The following is an 18593-nucleotide window of genomic DNA, read 5'->3' on the forward strand; positions in this document are numbered from 1 at the left end:
ACTGTATGCGCAAGATTGTAACTAGAATACACAGGCCCGCATTGCAAAGTTAGGAATGGGCCTCCCACCTAGTTGACAGCAAACTGAACTATAGTAACCCTAACGCAGACAGCAGCATAATGACTTTAATGGAGCAGCAACCAAAGGATAGGTTCACATACCAGATCATCTACACAAAAGGAGAAACCTCATAATGGAGCTAGAGAGGAGAAAGCCACAGCCATTATTTATTCTCCACAGAAAGAAACAATGTTTGAGGGCAAACCAGGGATTTTAAAGTAGGGTTTCCAAACCAGAGATTACAAAAGGGCAGCAATAAAAGTTGGTAGAAACCATCTGAGACGAAGGTCTTCAAGATGGCCATAATATGGTTTCAATAGAAAGCCATATATTTCAAACTAAAGATCATATACTGTGCAGAACAAAGCAGAAACCTGGAACTAATCCCATCCTTGACACAAAATATAGAGCTCGCACATTGACCTGTATGACAGTTGTCTTAAAGGGGATCTCCGCTTTAGACCAGTGGCGTAGCTATAGGGGTCGCAGCTGCGACCAAGCCCAAAAGCCTGCGGGGCCCGCAGGGCCCCCGTTGCCACTCAGCGCACTAATGCAAAGTTTGTATGTGCCGTGATGCCGGTACTTCCCGATTACGGGCATGGTTTGTTTCAATGTCACAGTCACATAGTACACACAGTGTATCATGTGACCGTGACGTCACGAGAGGGGGCGTTCCATGCTCTTCTGCATCGGCTCTTCCACAGTGGCTGGAAGACTGCAGGTGAGCTGCAGAGGGGGCGTAATGTATGTGTGTTGTATTATATTGTACTGTCTGTGTTTGTGGTGGGGAGAGGGGCTTTAAATTACAGGCCCTCCGCTCCTCTCTCCACCGCAAACACAAACTGCACGACACAATACATTACAAACTGTGGGTCGCACTCCCCCTGGGGGCTCGTGTGAAGACCTCCGGGGGGTCGTGAACCACTCACCGAGGTCCTGTTTCCAACTGCATTTGCGTCCTCAGGACGCAGATCCAGTTTAATTTAATCCTGGAACAAGGAGCTGATGGCTCCTTCCTCCAGCATTCACTGCCGTGAGCTATTAGCGGCTCGGCGCAGACAGGCGCGATTTAGTGACGTCATCGTGCCTGTCTGCGCCGAGTCACTCATAACACAGGGCAAAGGAGGAGAAGAATCTCCTCCTCCACCCATCGTGGGAACGGGGATAGGTAAGTAACTTTATTATTTTTCTATTATGCACACATGGAGGAATTATACTGTATAAGGAGGGGGGCTGATATGGTGGCAGCTATGAGGGGCATTACTGTATGAGGGGCATTATACTGTATGGGGGCTGATATGGTGGCAGCTATGAGGGACATTATACCGTATGGGGGATGGGGGCATTATACTGTCGGGGGGGGGGGCTGATATGGTGGCAGCTATGGGGGCATTACACTGTAGGGAGACAGCTATGGGAGCTTTATACTGTGTGTGGGAAGCTAAAGGGGGCATTATACTGTATGGGGCATTATATTGTATGGGGCATTATACTGTGTGGGGGCAGCTACGGGGAGCATTATACTGTATGGGGGCAGCTACAGGGAGCATTATACTGTATGGGGGCAGCTACAGGGAGAATTATGGGGCAGCTACGGGGGGCATTATACTGTGTGGGGGTGGCTATGGGGGAAGTATACTGGGGGGGCTGTTGGGCAAGGCGGCTGGCCATAGGCGCAGCAGGGGTGGGCCCCCAAGCCGAATTCTTGCACCAGGGCCCATGACCGGCGGCGTAACTACCGCAGTAGCAGCCATAGCGGTTGCTACGGGGCCCGCAGCATGAGAGAGCCCGCTTCGCCCGCCGGAACGGGCCACCCTCCCATGGCCAGAGGCTCCGCTAGCAGCCGCTATGGGTGTTACAGCGTGACGCCACTGAAGGGGTTGTTTCTACCAAAGACATGCATCCCCTATCCACAGGATAGGGGATACATGTGTGATCGCTGGCAGTGATAAGGAGAACGGGGGACCAAAATTCCCCCGAAGTTCTCCATGACAAACCTCGGACTTCCGGGGTCTGTCTGCAGCTCCATAGAAATTACTTGTGCACCGGTCGTGACAAGCGCGCCTTTCATTTTTATTGAACTGAGCAGATGCCGGAAGTCCAAGGTTTGTGATGGAGAACGTCGGGGGACTTTCGGTCCCCAGTTCTCCTTATCACTGCCAGCGATCACACATGTATCCCCTATAATGTGGATAGGGGATGCATGTCTTTTGTAGGACAAACTATAGGCTGCGTGGCGTTACCCACAGGGGGAGGCCTGTGTGGCGTTACCCACAGGGGGAGGCCTGTGTGGCGTTACCCACAGGGGGAGGCCTGTGTGGCGTTATCTATAGGGGTGCTGTGTGGCGGAATCTATAGGGAGGCACTATCTACAAGGGGGGGGTTGAGTGATACCCAGGGGAGGGGTGGGCCCCAGTCAAAAGTTTGTTATGGGGCCCAGTCTTTCCTAGTTACGCCCCTGCCAATGAGCCTTTAGCTATGCCCCTGCTTTAGACAATCACTAGATTTTATAAGGGCTGCTTGACAATAGTGTCCCCCTACTGGGACCCCTGCGATCAGCTGTAATCTGTGAGGAGAACAGGCAGTAAGTGTTTAATATTCAAGCAGCGCCACCACAGGGAAAATAAAGCATTACACAATGCAGATTCAAATAAACAGGTCTGTATAATGCAGGACATTACAGCTCCCCAAGAGCAAGAGAGACTCTTTGAAGCTGCTCTCTGCTCCAGTTAACAGATGAACTAAGAATCTTCTAGTAGGGTATATGGAAATGGGTTTTCTTAACCCCTTTAAGAACTGACCAGGATCCTTCATGCTTGACACCATGGGAAAGGGGCAACTAAGCACATGATAATAGTGACCAGGGCACTAAACTACTGAATATGCATAAATAAAATTAGCCACACGATTTTGTTACCTTCGGTTGTGGCTGCCAAAAACGTAGTCACTCCAGGTAAAAAAAAAAAAAGAAAAAAGGGAGGTGACCACGAAAGTCTCCTTTAAGCTATGTCCAGCTGCCATCCTCCCCCACTCAAATGGTCATTGTAGCGGAATTATAATTAACCTTGATCATCTCAGCTAAAATAAGAATTTATGAGCTCTTAAGAGAGGAGACAGATGGGCTGAAGATTTAGCAGTCAGTGCAATACACTGATGGATTTGACTGGGAACGGACAGAGAAGACTGCAATGTATGTAAATACATGCAGCTGGCACAAACAAAATGTTACAGAATCCTGTAAATATGTCATAAATGTCTGTGATGGGAAAAACCCTAAGGCGGAGTTCACACGGGACAGATACGCTGCATATAAGCACGCAGTGTATCAGTGCTGTAAGCCGGAGGGAATTTCGGGCGAAAAGCACACCAAACTGTGGTCCAGTTTTTCGCCCGGAATGTCCGCTGCGGAAAACTGCAACACTTAGCTAGCAGGCCGGCCTCCTGGGATGACTTTTGATCCCAGGAGACCGGCTGCAGTGGCAGTCACATGGGATGAAGCGTCGTCCCAGGAGGCCGCGCTGGAGGAAGGAACACAGACTTCTGGGTAAGTATCAGGCTGTTTTTTGCGGCAGGATCGCTGCGAATTGTTGTGCGTTTTACCTCCCTATTGAATTCAATGGGGAATTCCTGCAACAATTAAGCAGCATTTACGCAAATAAAATTGACATAATGCAGTTTAAATTTCCGTACCGCAGGTCAATTTCTGAGCTTTTTTTCCACTCAGTATTTACGCAGCATGTGGATAAGATTTGTTCAATCTCATCCACTTTGCTGCTATCGTATTGTGATGCGTTTTTTCCGTCCGCAATTCAAGAAGGACAAAATGCAGCAAATCTGCTACGTGTGGACAAGCCCCAAGACTGGATTGACAAAGGGCGTAATTTTACACCACAGATTTGACTGCAGCTCACAACTTGGGTGTGGATTTGCTGTGGATATCATCATTTACATTGCAAAGGGTGAAATCCGCATCATAATTTTCATGCAAAATCTGTGGATTTTCTGCACCCAAATCCGTGGCGTAAAAGTAACCCACGTGTTAATGGTGCCTAGGTGATCGTTAAGCAAGTTGTAAACTATAACACTGCATACCAGGTTACATATCTGCCAACACAACACAGCGTGCATACAATGGATGCTTAGCAACCAACAGCGACATGAACAGAATTATACAACTGATGCGAGACATTGGGGCTCCTACTTAAGACAGAAATGTAGTATGTATATATTTTACAAATATAAGCGTCTAGCATTGAACTGGCCCACCAAAGGATCCCGGGGTGTGACTAGGGTGTGAAATCATTACGAGTAGCAGGAGGTTGTCACTGTTTTGTAAGGTTATTAAAAAAAACAAACAAACCCACATTCATCCATATTACTTATATGGCCTGTGTACGGTGATAATGTAGTATACGGCTGGTTCTATACATACTGTAGATGCATGGTGGGTCCTTTCCTCTGGTGCCCTGTACATACATACACACAGTGTGTGTGTGTGTGTATATATATATATATATATATATATATATATAACATATTGATGTGCATATGTCCTTTTACAAATAACACCGACTTTGTCACTTATTTTCAGAAGTCGCCCACATTATTCAAAGAATTACCGAAAAATAGTTCTCTGGTTACACTGAGATTTTATCTTTAACTTAACCCCTTCAGGACCCAGCCTGTTTTGGCCTTCAGGACCCAGCCAATTTTTTCAAATCTGACATGTGTTACTTTATGTGGTAATAACGTTGGAATGCTTTTATCTATCCAAGCGATTCTGAGATTGTTTTCTCGTGACATGTTGTACTTTATGTTAGTGAAAAAAATTTGTCGATAATTTTGGTATTTATTTCTGAAAAACACCACAATTTAGAAAAAATTTGCAAAAATTAGCATTTTTCTAAATTTAAACCGTATCTGCTTGTAAAACAGATAGTAATACCACACAAAATAGTTACTAGTTAACATCCCCCATATGTCTACTTTGTTTGCATCGGTTTTTTTAAACGTCCTTTTATTTTTCTAGGACGTTACAAGGCTTTGAACTTTAGCAGCAATTTCTCATATTTTAAAGAAAATTTCAAAAGGCTATTTTTTCAGGGACCAGTTCAGATCTGAGGTGGCTTTGAGGGCCTTATATATTAGAAAATCCCCAGAAGTCACCCCATTTTGAAAACTGCACCCCTCAAGGTATTCAAATCAGCATTCACAAAGTGTTTTAACCCTTTAGGCGTTTCACAGGAATTAAAGCAAAGTAGAGGTGAAATTCACAAATTTGTTTTTTTTTGCCGAAATTCATTTCTAATACATTTTTTTTGTAACACAGAAGGTTTTACCAAAGAAATGCAACTCAATATTTATTGCCCAGATTCTGCAGTTTTTAGAAATATCCCACATGTGGTCCTAGTGCGGTAATGGACTGAAGCACCGGCCTCAGAAGCAAAGGAGCACCTAGTGGATTTTGGGCCTCCTTTTTTTAGAATATATTTTAGGCACATTGTCAGGTTTGAAGAGGTCTTGTGGTGCCAAAACAGTGGAAACCCCCCAAAAGTTACCCCATTTTGGAAACTACACCCCTCAAGGAATTTATCTAGGTGTATAATTAGCATATTGACCGCACAGGTTTTTCGCTAAATTTATCAGAATTAGTCTGTAAAAATGAAAATCTACTTTTTACTGAAAAAACAGACTTTTTATATTTACAAGAAATAATAAAGAAAATGCACCCCAACATATGTAAAGCAATGTCTCCCGATTACGACAATATCCCATATGTGGTAATAACCTGCTGATTGGACCCACAGCAAGGCTCAGAAGGGAAGGAGCGCCATTTGGATTTTGGAGCACGGATTTTGCTGGATTGGTTTTCGGTTCCATGTCGCGTTTGCAACACCATGGAGAGACCAAAACAGGGGAAACCCTCCAAAAGTGACCCCATTTTGGAAACTAAACCTATCAAGGAATTTATCTAGGGGTATAGTTAGCATTTTGACCACACAGGTTTTTCGCTAAATATATTGGAATTAGTCTGTAAAAATGAAAATCTACTTTTTTTCTGAAAAAACATAGAAATTTGTAATATTTACGAGGAATAATGAAGAAAATCACCCCAACATTTGTAAAGCATTTTCTCCTGATTACGGCAATACCCCATATGTGGTAATAAACTGCTTATTGGACCCATGGCAGCGCTCAGAAGGGAAGTAGCGCCATTTGTATTTTGGAGTACGGATTTTGCTGGATTGTTTTTCGGTGCCATGCCGCCTTTGCAACGCCCTGGAGGCACCAAAACAGTGGAAGCCCCCAAAGTTACCCCATTTTGGAAACCCCCCTCAAGGAATTTTTCTAGGGGTATATAGTGAGCATTTAGAATCCACAGGTCTTTTGCAGAATTTATTAGAATTAGGCGGAGAAAATTAATATCACAATTTTTTTCCACTAAAATGTTGAATTTTCTCATTTTCACAAGGGATAAAGGAGAAATAAACAACCAATTTTTGTAAAGCAATTTCTCCCGAGTACGGAAATACCCAACATGTGGTCATACATTTTTTTCATTAGAAATGGATTAACCCTTTCAGGACTGATCCATTTTTTGCTTTCTTATTTTTTCCGTCAGTAGAGAGATGTGAGAGCTTATTTCTTGCGGGAGGAATTGTAGTTTCTATTGATACCATTTAAAGTGCCATAAAAAGTACTGGGAAACTGAAAAAAAATAGGAAAATCTAGGAAAAAAATCTGATTAAATTTTGTGAGGTTTTCGCTTTTACAGCTTTCGCCGTGTGGTAAAAGCGAAAACTACAGCGATTTTGGCGGTTTAAATTATTTAAGTTTTTTACGGTGTTCACCGTGCGAGTTAAATAATGGTATATTGTAATAGTTCGGCCTTTTACGGACGTAGCGATATCAATTCTGTTTATTTTTTTACATTACTTTTGAAGAAAAATGGGAAAAGGTTTTTTTTTAAGTTTAAACTATTTTCTTTCTAACTACTAATAACTTTAATTCTTCTACACATTTTATTAGTCCCCTTAGGGGACTTGTACCAGCGATCATTGGATCCGCGGGTACAATATACTGCAATACTAATGTATTGCAGTATATTGTTATTTTTACAGACTCCTGTAACAGTCCCGGGTGTCAGCTGTAATACACAGCTGACACCCGCAGTGTATGGAGCGGGCTCAGCACGTGAGTCTGCTCCATACATCACCCCCGCACCATGACGTGCTATTAAGTCATAGTGCTCAAAGGGGTTAATGCACAGCGGGTGGTGTGAATATTGCAATTTTCCACTGATATGCCATTTTAGTGCATAATATGTCGTGCCCAGTTTGTGCCCCTGAAGACAAATACCTCATAAAACGTTAAGCGGGTTCTCCCGGGTATGGCGATGCCATATATGTGGGCACAAACTGCTGTTTGGGCACGCTGCAGGGCTCAGAAGGGAGGGACGCCATTTTGCTTTTGGAGCGCAGATTTTGCTTAGTAGTTATTCTGTTTTGGGTTTTGCTGGTATTTCAGTTTATAATGTGGGGGCATATGTAATCTGTGCGGAGAACATCAGGGCATAATAAGAGGGTAAATAATAATTCATAGATATGTGGTCAGTGTCGCACTGATAAATGGTGCCTGATCTTATCCGCTTTTAGAAAACACTGCACATTTTGCATCGCCATATTCCTGGGAGCCAGAACGTCTTTATTTTTTCACCACCGGAGCTGCGTGAGGGCTTATTTGTTTGCCGACAATCTGTACTTTTCATTGGTACCATTTTGGGGTACATGCGATTTTTTTGATCACTTTTTATAAAAAAAATTTGCAAGCCGGGTGACCAAAAACAAGTAATTCTGACAATGTTTTTTAGTTTATTTTTTGCGGCGTTCACCATGCACTATAAATGACCATTATATTTTATTCTGCGGGTCGGTACGATTACGGCAATACCATAAGTATATAGTTTTTTTTAATGTTTTGCGCAATAAAATCTCTATTTTATAAAATAATTTATTTTCTGTGTCACCATTATCTGAGAGCCGTAACTTTTATTTTTCAGTCAAAAAAGCGGTGTAAGAGCTTGTTTTTTGCAGGACGGGTTGTAGTTTTTATCGGTATTATTTTCGGGTACATGTGACTCTTTGATCACTTTTTATTCTCTATTTTGGGAAGGGTGGTGACCAAAAAATAGCGATTCTGGTGTCGTTTTTATTGATTTTTTTTTGGGGTGTTCATCGTGTGGGAAAAATAACCAGATATGTGTACTTTTTTTAACGTGTTCATTTTTTTCCTATAATAAAAGACTTATTATAGGAAAAAAATGCAGTGTTTGTTTATATAACTTATAACTTTTACACTTTTTTTAAAACATTTTTATCATCTTTCTTTTACTTTTTTTACTTGTCCCACTAGGGGACACTTAGACTTGCAGCTCTGATCGCTGCTGGAACACATTACACTACACACGTAGTGTAATGTACTCTAACTGTCATTGTGACGTGACAGTCACACTGACAGGAAGCATTGGAGGACCGGCCGGAGGCTGCTCCTCCGAGGCTTCTGTACATGGCAACCCGGAGGTCATTGTCTGACATCCGATTGCCATGACAAGCATCGGTAGCCCCAACAATCACTTTGTGGGGGCTGCCGATGTGCTTCAAACCACTTAAATGCGGCAACGGCAATCCGTTGCCACATTTATGGGGTTAATTGCCGAAATCAGTGGCGATGGTCCGCTGACCGGCAAGGCTGGAGTGTCAGCTGTCGGGGACAGCTGACCTCCCGGCTCCCGGACACTGTCCGTTAGGACAGTGTGCGCCGGGAACTACTCCGCAATAGTACGTCTGGATGCGGGAACTAACCCCTCTGCAGGACGTACTATTGCGGAGCAGCGCGTGAAGAGGTTAAGGATCAAAGGTTTGAAATTCAGAATACCCCCTATCGACATTTAATTGAATGTACAGATATAGTGGAGCGGAGTTGGTACATGTAACGGAGTTGATTTTGTTGCATAGGACAGCTACAAAATCACAAGGTTAGGCCTCGTTCACATCTGCGTTGGAGTCCTGTTCTGACGTTCCGTCTGAGCTTTCTCTCAGAACGGGACCATGAACGGACAAAAACGGAAACCGGAGGTTTCCATTTCCATCACCATTGATTTCAATGGTGACGGATCCGATGCCCATGATTTCCGTTTGTCTCTGTTGTGCACCAGACCCGTCGTTTTTCCAGAAGCAGCCGACTACGTTATTGCTTACGGCAAAATGACGGGTTCGGTGCACAACAAAGACAAACGGAAACCATGGGCAGCGGATCCGTCGCCATTGAAATCAATGGTGATGGAAACGGAAATCTCCGGTTTCCATTTGTGTCGGTTCAGGGTCCCGTTCTGACGGAAAGTCAGAACGGGACCCCAATGCAGATGTGAACAATGCCATAACTGGTTTTACATAGGACTGCAGATAACAATGAAATCCAGAACGCTTACTGTACAGCAATGCAGTTCCAACGGGTTAAATGACAAACTCAGTGCTGCTACGGCTGCATGGGAGATGGTTACAATATAAATTTAGTTTACGAAATGACATTTTATACCCTCGACATTTATATACCAAATTTTGGTTTATCAGAGAACGGATAACTTGTGAGTAATACCTGTGGTCACATGCTGGATCTCACTTATACTGCAATATATAATATAGCTGGTTGTCACCGCTCTTTACCTGGCTTCCTGTAATCTCAGGAGTTTGGATCTTTGCAGTAGGGAACACGCACTCCAGTTATTTCATAAACAGAGTATTGTCCTGTTTTATCTGAACGCCCTGGAGCCTGGAGATGATAGTGTTAAAAATTCTAAATCCTGCAGACTGTATACTCAGGGTAGTGTCTTCATTACAATGTGCTTTTAACGTTTTCCTATCCAAAATGCACAGTTTAGCAGTAACAATGATCTGTTAATTTAAGGTCTAGTCAGTAATAGGGCTCTGCTACATAATCTGCTCATACAAGTAAAGACAATCCCGACATATCAACAAGGGAAGAAGTTACTTACCTGGAGGTAGAAGGCACCTTATCACCAGCATAAAATAATCCACTCACTCCAGGAACGTGTGCACAGGAAAATAAGAGGGAAGGAGAAAGCATGGGAGAGCAGGGAGGGGAGAGGAAACCTGGCATGTTTGAACATTTTTTTTTTTTTTTACCTCACTGGGAGTTTGATTACAGGGTGGGGCGTAGCTGACACAGGTATATGAGGTTTGCAGGCGTCTGCACTCTTCCCGGGCTTTGCACAAATTCTTAAGGCTGGATTCACACAGTGTTTTGCGGCAGTTTTTTTTGGTGATGTTTTCATTGGCATTTTTCATGGTGAAACTTTTCCAGGTGTAACTTTATAGTCCATAGTAAAATATTGAAAAGTCTACATACACAGTGTTTTGGTGTCGTTTTTGGATTCAGTGGCATTTGATTAGTTTTCAAATGCAGCAAGTTCTGGGTATGGTGGGTTTTTTTTTCTGGAATTTTTTCCCATAGGTTTTCTATAGGACTTGAGAAAAACATCATAAAAAATGCATGTTTAAAATGTTTCAAGATAAAAAAACGCTGCCAAAAAAGTTTGTAAAAAAAAATTCCATGAAAACGCTTCAAATTTGGGGTCTATTTTTAACAAGTTTTTGAAGGAGGCCTTAAGAAAGTCACTGGAAGTAAAACTAAAGGGGATAGGCAGATATTTGTGGTAAATTACACTCATTTAGGTTTAAAGGTGTATTCCCATCTCGGATATTTATTACAATAAATGTTCGATAGATGCGGGTACCACCTCTGGGACCTGCACTTATCTCTATAACGGGGTCCCCTGACCCTCTTCTTCCAATTTTACTGGACTACAGCCAAAAATAAGGAACCATTGTTTACTGCTAACCGGTGCCTATATAAAATGATCCCCAATTTGGAGAAAGGAAAGGGCATTATTATATTGCAGGGCCTTCTTCAAAGTGACTAATGCTGGGCCCTACTTTACAAGACTGATGCAGACCAGCATCAGTCTTATGAAGAAAGGCCCCAGCTTTAGGCCTCATTTACACGAGCGTGTGCGTTTTGCGCGCGCAAAAAACGCTGCGTTTTGCGCGCGCAAAAGGCACTTGGCAGCTCCGTGTGTCATCCGTGTATGATGCGCGGCTGCGTGATTTTCGCGCAGCCGCCATCATAGAGATGAGGCTAGTCGACGCCCGTCACTGTCCAAGGTGCTGAAAGAGCTAACTGATCGGCAGTAACTCTTTCAGCACCCTCGACAGTGAATGCCGAACACAATATACACCAACCTGTGAATAAAAAAAGACTTTCATACTTACCAAGAACTTCCTGCTTCCCCCAGTCCGGGCTCCCGGCCGTTGCCTTGGTGACGCGTCCCTCTCTTGTCATCCGGCCCCACCTCCCAGGATGACGCCGCAGTCCATGAGACCGCTGCAGCCTGTGATTGGCTGCAGCCTGTGCTTGGCCTGTGATTGGCTGCAGCTGTCACTTTGACTGAACTGTCATCCCGGGAGGTCGGACCGGAGTTATCGGTAAGTCAGAACGTCTTTTTTTTTTTACAGGTTCATGGATTTTCGGAGCGGAAGTCACTGTCCATGGTGCTGAACCAGTTTAACGCTTTCAGCACCGTGGACAGTGACTGTCTCCTGACGTCGCGTACCCAAACATTTTTTACCGGTTTCGGTCAAAACGAGTTTGGCCGAACCCGGTGAAGTTCGGTGCGCTCATCTCGAATTTGACACTCCGTTTGGATGTTTGTAAACAGAAAAGCACGTGGTGCTTTTCTGTTTACATTCAGGAGTTTGACAGCTCTTGCGCGAATCACGCAGTTCGCACGGAAGTGCTTCCGTGCGGCATGCGTGGTTTTCACGCACCCATTGACTTCAATGGGTGCGTGAGTGCGCGAAAAACGCACGATTATAGAACATGTCGTGAGTTTTTTTCTGCGCACACGCGCTGAGCGCAATTCACGCATCGTCTAAACTGCCCCATTGACTAATATAGGTGCGTACGACATGCGTGCAAAGCACGCGCGTCGCACGCGCGTATAATACGTTCGTGTAAATGAGGCCTTAGGATCATTGGGCATCGGAAGTGTAGAGATGCCCGACCAGAAGTGGAGGCAAGAAGACCTGAGAGCGGTATGTACATAGGGTACTTTTCTGGGATCTAGTCTGGGGTGTAAATTCATTTAGGGGTCTGGTCGAGGATTTGAATTAATTCAAGGATCTGATTGGGGGTCTGAATTAATTTAGAGGTCTGGTTGGGCGTCTAAATTATTATAGGGGTATAGTTGGGGGTCTCAATTAATTCAAGGATCTATTCTAGCCCTAATGCATGCGACCGTGTTTGCCTTCCGAGTCCCGTCTCTGATCTGTGCAAAGATATGACATGTTCTATCTTTCCACGGATCTGAGGTTTTCACAGACTTGATTCACCCATTAAAGTGAATGGGTCAGTGAAATCTATCGGGTGCCAATCGGATGCCGTGAAAAACGGCCCGAGTGGCACTTGGTCATGTGCAAGACGGCTTAGACCCTGCAGGATTCAGAAGCACCGGTCCGCACTCCATCTTGGTGAGTGACTCTGCTGCTTAAAAACAGCAGCTGCAGCGCAACCATGCAGACCAATTGTTTTCCCCTTGGCCTCCCCACCTGACCCCACTCCTGCACCTGCCCCTTTCTGCACTCTTAGGGCTTATTTAGACGAACGTGATATACGTCCGTGCAACGCGCGTGATTTTCACGCACCTCGCACGGACCTATGTTGGTCTATGGGGCCGTGCAGACTGTCCGTGAGTTTCACGCAGCGTGTGTCCGCTGCGTAAAACTCACGACATGACCGTTCTTTGTGCGTATTTCGCGCATCACGCGCCCATTGAAGTCAATGGGTGCGTGAAAATCACGCGCAGCACACGGAAGCACTTCCGTGGGACGCACGTGATTCGCGCAACAGCAGTAAAAAGTATGAATGAAAACAGAAAAGCACCACATGCTTTTCTGTTTACAAACATACAAACAGAGTGTCATAATGATGGCAGCTGCGCGAAAATCACGCAGCCACGCATCATACGCGTCTGAAACACGGAACTGTTAAGTACCTTTTGAGTGCACAAAACGCAGCGTTTTTTGCGAGCGCAAAACGCACACGCTCATGTAAATCCGGCCTTAGGCCTTGTTCACACAGAGTTTTTTACAGGAGGAAAATTCTGCCTCAAAATTCCGTTTGGGATATTGAGGCAGATTTTGTCCTTCCTGCATGTCGTTTGCCGCGATTTTCGCTGCTTTTTTCGTAGCGTTTTTAGTTCGCGCCTATTGAGTGCTACAGGCAAAAAACTCTGCATTCTCTGCCTCCCATTGAAATCAATGGGAGGCCCTTTCGGACGGTTTTTGACGAGTTTTGCGGAGCAGTTTCCGCGCCAAAAAGCACGTCAAAATACTCAGTGTGAACACGGCCTATTTTCTACCGTTTTTCGGGCCGTAAACACCCAAAAAATGGCCGAAAAATCGGAAGAAGAACGCCTCCAAACAACTGCCCATTGATTTCAACGGGAAAGCAGCGTTCTGTTCCGACGGAGCGTTTTTCGTTGCGTTTTTTTACGCGTCAAAAAACGGCCACGAAAAAGAAGTGCAGGTCACTTCTTGGGACGTTTTTGGAGCCGTTTTTCAATTAATCTATCGAAAAAAGCTCCAAAAATGGCCTTCACACACGCTGCGAAAAACGCAGCGAAAATCGCGAGTGGCTTAAAAAACGTCTGAAAATCAGGAGCTGTTTTCCCTTGAAAACAGCTCCGTATTTTGAAACGTTTTTGAGTTTGTGTGTTAACATACCCTAAGCCCCCCTGCCATTTAGTCTCTCCCACTTGTCCCCTGACAGAGCCTCTGTTATTATTGTCTCCAAGCTGCTCCTCCACAAAGCCATTGCCAGTTCGCTTCACCCCCCTGTCCCGCTCCTGCCACTTTCTGTTGCCAACTTCTCTTCATCAGTAATGGGGGGCTCAGACGCTTTGACTGTGTGGGGCCCAGAAATTTCAGATGGCGTCCCTGGCTTCGACCACTGAGTTACGAGGTTCTCCGAAAACAGCCAAGCGCGTTTTACTATGATGATTCCGTAACTCCCAAAGAAGTGAATGAAGCAGTGTAGCACAGTGAAGTACGCTTTTCCGTAGCTCTCGAATTTTGTAAACCGCGTAACGCGACTCTGTGATTCTACTAAAGCGTGCTTAGATTTCCATAGGGTTTTTTGGGGGCCTAAGTACTGGTTCAGTAGAACCATCAAGGTCCGTGTCAAGCGGCTATAATATGACTTAAGGTCTCGTTCACATGAGCGTATTTGGGATCCGTATAACATTGATCCCAAATACAGTGGTACTGCATTTCATTGGGGTCCTACATACCACAAGATCAAAAGATGAAGAAAAAATGCTTTATCGGACTAAGTTCTCCCCTAGAATCACTTATTTCAGTACAGCTAGATAAAAACTCGATCCTTGAAACAGAAGTCAGTCGGCCTGCAAAACAGTTTTATTTGGTGCGCTCCATTACAGGATAAAATGCACACGCTCATGTGCATGCACCCTAGGTAGGGCTTTGTTCGCACAGGGCAATTTTTATGTTTTCTTGCCACTACAGTTGCATGTACATTACTAGTAAACGGAAATTCATGAAATTCCTTCTCCCGTATTAATAGTTCTTTTTTGCCAGCATGCTACTTTTTCTTTAAAAATCCCAGCATGCCTTACTTTTATGTCATTATTTATTAATTATTTTAATATAGATCTATGCTGTTCTCATCAGTATTTACATCCATATTTTCTCCTAAACTGCAGATATAAATAAGGTGATGGGCATATGCGCAATGCACGTCATTGCAACATGCTGCGTATTTAAATATGGCTGTAAAATAAAATGTGGTCATGTGCAGTAACTAACATTTCATGACCTTCCAAATACAAACCTAATACAGATACAAATTACATATACAGTCTGAGGCTGAATTCAGACGAATGCAGAATACACCCGTGTGACGGCCGTAAGGGTATGTGCACACACACTAATTACGTCCGTAATTGACGGACGTATTTCGGCCGCAAGTCCCGGACCGAACACAGTGCAGGGAGCCGGGCTCCTAGCATCATACTTATGTACGACGCTAGGAGTCCCTGCCTTGCTGCAGGACAACTGTTCCGTAGTATAATCATGTTTACAGTACGGGACAGTTGTCCTGCAGCGAGGCAGGGACTTCTAGCATCGTACATAAGTATGATGCTAGGAGCCCGGCTCCTTGCACTGTGTTCGGTCCGGGACTTGCGGCCGAAATACGTCCGTCAATTACGGACGTAATTAGTGTGTGTGCACATACCCTTACAATAACGGCCGTCACATGGACGCATGTATTTCAATGTTGTTTCAATGGACAGAGTGAAGAACATGTCCTATTTTGTTCAGGTTTCACAGATCCCTCGATAGACTCAAGTCTATGGGGATCCGTGAAAACAGGACCCGCACGGGCAGGGCCGGCCTTAGGGGTGTGCGACCTGTGCCATTTCACAGGGTGCAACACACCAGCAGGTGGAAGGGGGACCTGCGCTGGCTACCTTCCCCTGCTTGTTTCAGAAGCGCTCCGAGCCCGGCGACTCAGCATCCGCCTTTCTGCCTGGGCACTTCTTCACTCAGTGGCGTCGCTACCGCTGTAGCAGCCATAGCGGCTACTAGCGGCGACACCGGGCATGAAGGCGCCCGTCCAGACGGGAATGGGCCCCCATGGCTGACAGCGGTAGCGACGCCACTATAGCAGAGCAGGGAGGTATCTTCCTGCTCTGCTATCTACTAGCGCCCCTTTAGCTCCCTGAAGGAGCGGAGTCCCCGTATGGCCAGGGATTCCGCTCCTGGACGGAGCGCTTGATGTCGCTGTCTATATATGGACAGTGACATCAGGGGTAACTCCTGAAGCGGAATCAGGATGTAGCTAAAGGCTCATGGGCCCCGATGCAAAAATTCTTATTGGGCCCCCCCGCCCCGCAAACTTCTCATGGCTGACGGTCCGCAGCTTTCAGTTGCATCACTGGGTCTCCTAAGTGACCCAACAATGCAGCACTAGCAGCCAGGGCCGTCACTAAGGACTTAAAATGTCAGGGGAAATAGCCCCAATACATATGTGTCCCCCCAAAATAATGTGTGTGTGTATAGGAGACAGCATAGCATATCTATAGCACTACGACCCTATAAACTATGGATAGGATTAGATACATAGCTCAGCAGACAGTATCACACATGATAAGATTAGACACAGGGCTCAGCAGACAGTATCACACATGATAGGATTAGATACACAGCTCAGCAGACAGTACCACACATGATAGGATTAGATACACAGCTCAGGAGACAGTATCACACATGATAGGATTAGATACAGTGTCCCAGCAGACAGTATCACACATAATAGGATTAGATACAGTGGCTCAGCAGACAGTATCACACATGGTAGGATTAGATGTAAGGCCCAGTAGACAGTTTCACACATGATGGGATTAGATACACAGCTCAGCAGACAGTATCACACATGATTGGATTAGATACATTGGCTCAGCAGTCAGTATTACACATGATAGGATTAGATAGGGCCCAGCAGACAGTATCACACATGATAGGATTATATAAGTACTTACTCACAGGTTAGAATCACTGGCTAGGTGCCACCAACACAATGTCGAAGCACCTCCAAAGTATATGTACAACGTAGCATAACTCCAATGAATCTTGAGCGAAAAAATGAGGACAAGGTGTCACAGCGCCACAAATAATAGAAATGAGTACAAAATTTTATTCAATAGAAAATCATACACGACACAAATAGTTAAAAACAATAGCGAGGATCTTAAATACCATATAAGTGTGGACCATTCAAAGATAATAATGTTGCCACGAGTATGCTGTATTAAGCACACAATTGAACATGTGTGCGCCAGGCAGTAACAAAAACACCTAAGTCAGTGATGCATCATCGTAGTGTCTCACTTATGTTATAGAAGTATATAGTTCATATAAGTAAAATGAAGTGCCAAAAAAGCCCTAGTATCATCAGTAAGAAGCAAAAGGGACACTAGGAAAAAACATCACACCGAACACAAACTACTACCTTAAATATGTATAAGTCAAGGAGAGGAAATATCCTGGCATGTTCTGTGATGTAAGTCAAAAATCTGCCTGGAATAACAGATATCTTAGTAAGAGACAGTCTTACCCATGGAGGTGGAAACGATAAAGTGGTCCACAAAGTATAGCCTGATGTAATGGCACCCCATTGGTGGTGCCATCAGTATTACACATGATAGGATTAGAGATAGGGCCCAGCAGACAGTATCACACATGATAGGATTAGATACAGTGGCTCAGCAGACAGTATCACACATGATAGGATTAGATACAGTGGCTCAGCAGGCAGTATCACACATGATAGGATTAAATACAGTGGCTCAGCAGAAAGTATCACACATGATAGGATTAGATACAGTAGCTCAGCAGACAGTATCACACATGATAGGATTAGATACAGTGGCTCAGCAGTCAGTATTACACATGATATGATTAGAGATAGGGCCCAGCAGACAGTATCACAAATGATAGGATTAGATACACAGCTCAGCAGTCAGTATCACACATGATAGGATTAGACACAGTGGCTCAGCAGACAGTATCACACATGATAGAATTAGGCTGGGTTCACACGACCTATTTTCAGACGTAAACGAGGCGTATTATGCCTCTTTTCACGTCTGAAAATACGGCTCCAATACGTCGGCATACATCTGCCCATTCATTTGAATGGGTTTGCCGACTTACTGTGCCGACGACCTGTCATTTACGGGTCGTCGTTTGACAGCTGTCAAACGACGACGCATAAAATGACTGCCTCGTCAAAGGAGTGCAGGACACTTCTTTGAAACGTAATTTGAGCCGTTTTTCATTGAATTCAATGAAGAACAGCTCAAGATTACGGGCGTCAATGACGCCTCGCGAAATGCGAGGAGGAGCATTTACGTCTGAAACGACGGAGCTGTTTTCTCCTGAAAACAGTCTGTCATTTCAGACGTAAAAGCCAGTTATCATGTGCACATACCCTAAGATACAGTGGCTCAGCAAACAGTATCACACATGATAGGATTAGATACAGGGCTCAGCTCACTGACATTGCGGCTCCAGCTCTGGACCCAGGAAAGGTAAGAATAATAATTTTGCTTTTTTAAGTGTTACTAATTATTTTTGTGTGTTTGTGTTTTTTTACAATTTCGGTTGTTGAACTACTTCGTATACGAGGACTACTTCAATGACCGCGTTTTTTTATTCTCAATAAAATTGTTAATGGGGGTTGTATTTTTTTATTTCAATAAAATATTTTTTCTATGTGCTTGTATTTTTTTAAATGTTATTATTTAAAGCCGTCATCGAAGTAGTCCTCGAATCCGACGTAGTCCAACGACCGAACTTGTAAAAAAAACACACAAA

General features: G+C 44.4%; 1 protein-coding gene across 2 annotated transcripts in view; it reads right to left on the reverse strand.

Moving 5' to 3' along the window:
- Nucleotides 1–18593, reverse strand: part of PAK6 (p21 (RAC1) activated kinase 6) — a 197473-nt gene that overhangs the window by 126757 nt on the left and 52123 nt on the right. The window contains exon 1 of one of the 2 annotated variants that reach the window (XM_075843780.1): nt 10112–10200. The exons of the other annotated variant lie outside the window; for it this stretch is intronic. The gene's annotated coding sequence lies outside the window, so the exon portion shown is untranslated. Of the gene's footprint in view, nt 1–10111; nt 10201–18593 lie in introns of those variants that run through there. 2 annotated transcript variants of the gene reach the window in all.

The sequence above is a fragment of the Rhinoderma darwinii genome, chromosome 12 (assembly GCF_050947455.1).
Source record: "Rhinoderma darwinii isolate aRhiDar2 chromosome 12, aRhiDar2.hap1, whole genome shotgun sequence".
NCBI classification, from domain to species: domain Eukaryota; kingdom Metazoa; phylum Chordata; class Amphibia; order Anura; family Rhinodermatidae; genus Rhinoderma; species Rhinoderma darwinii.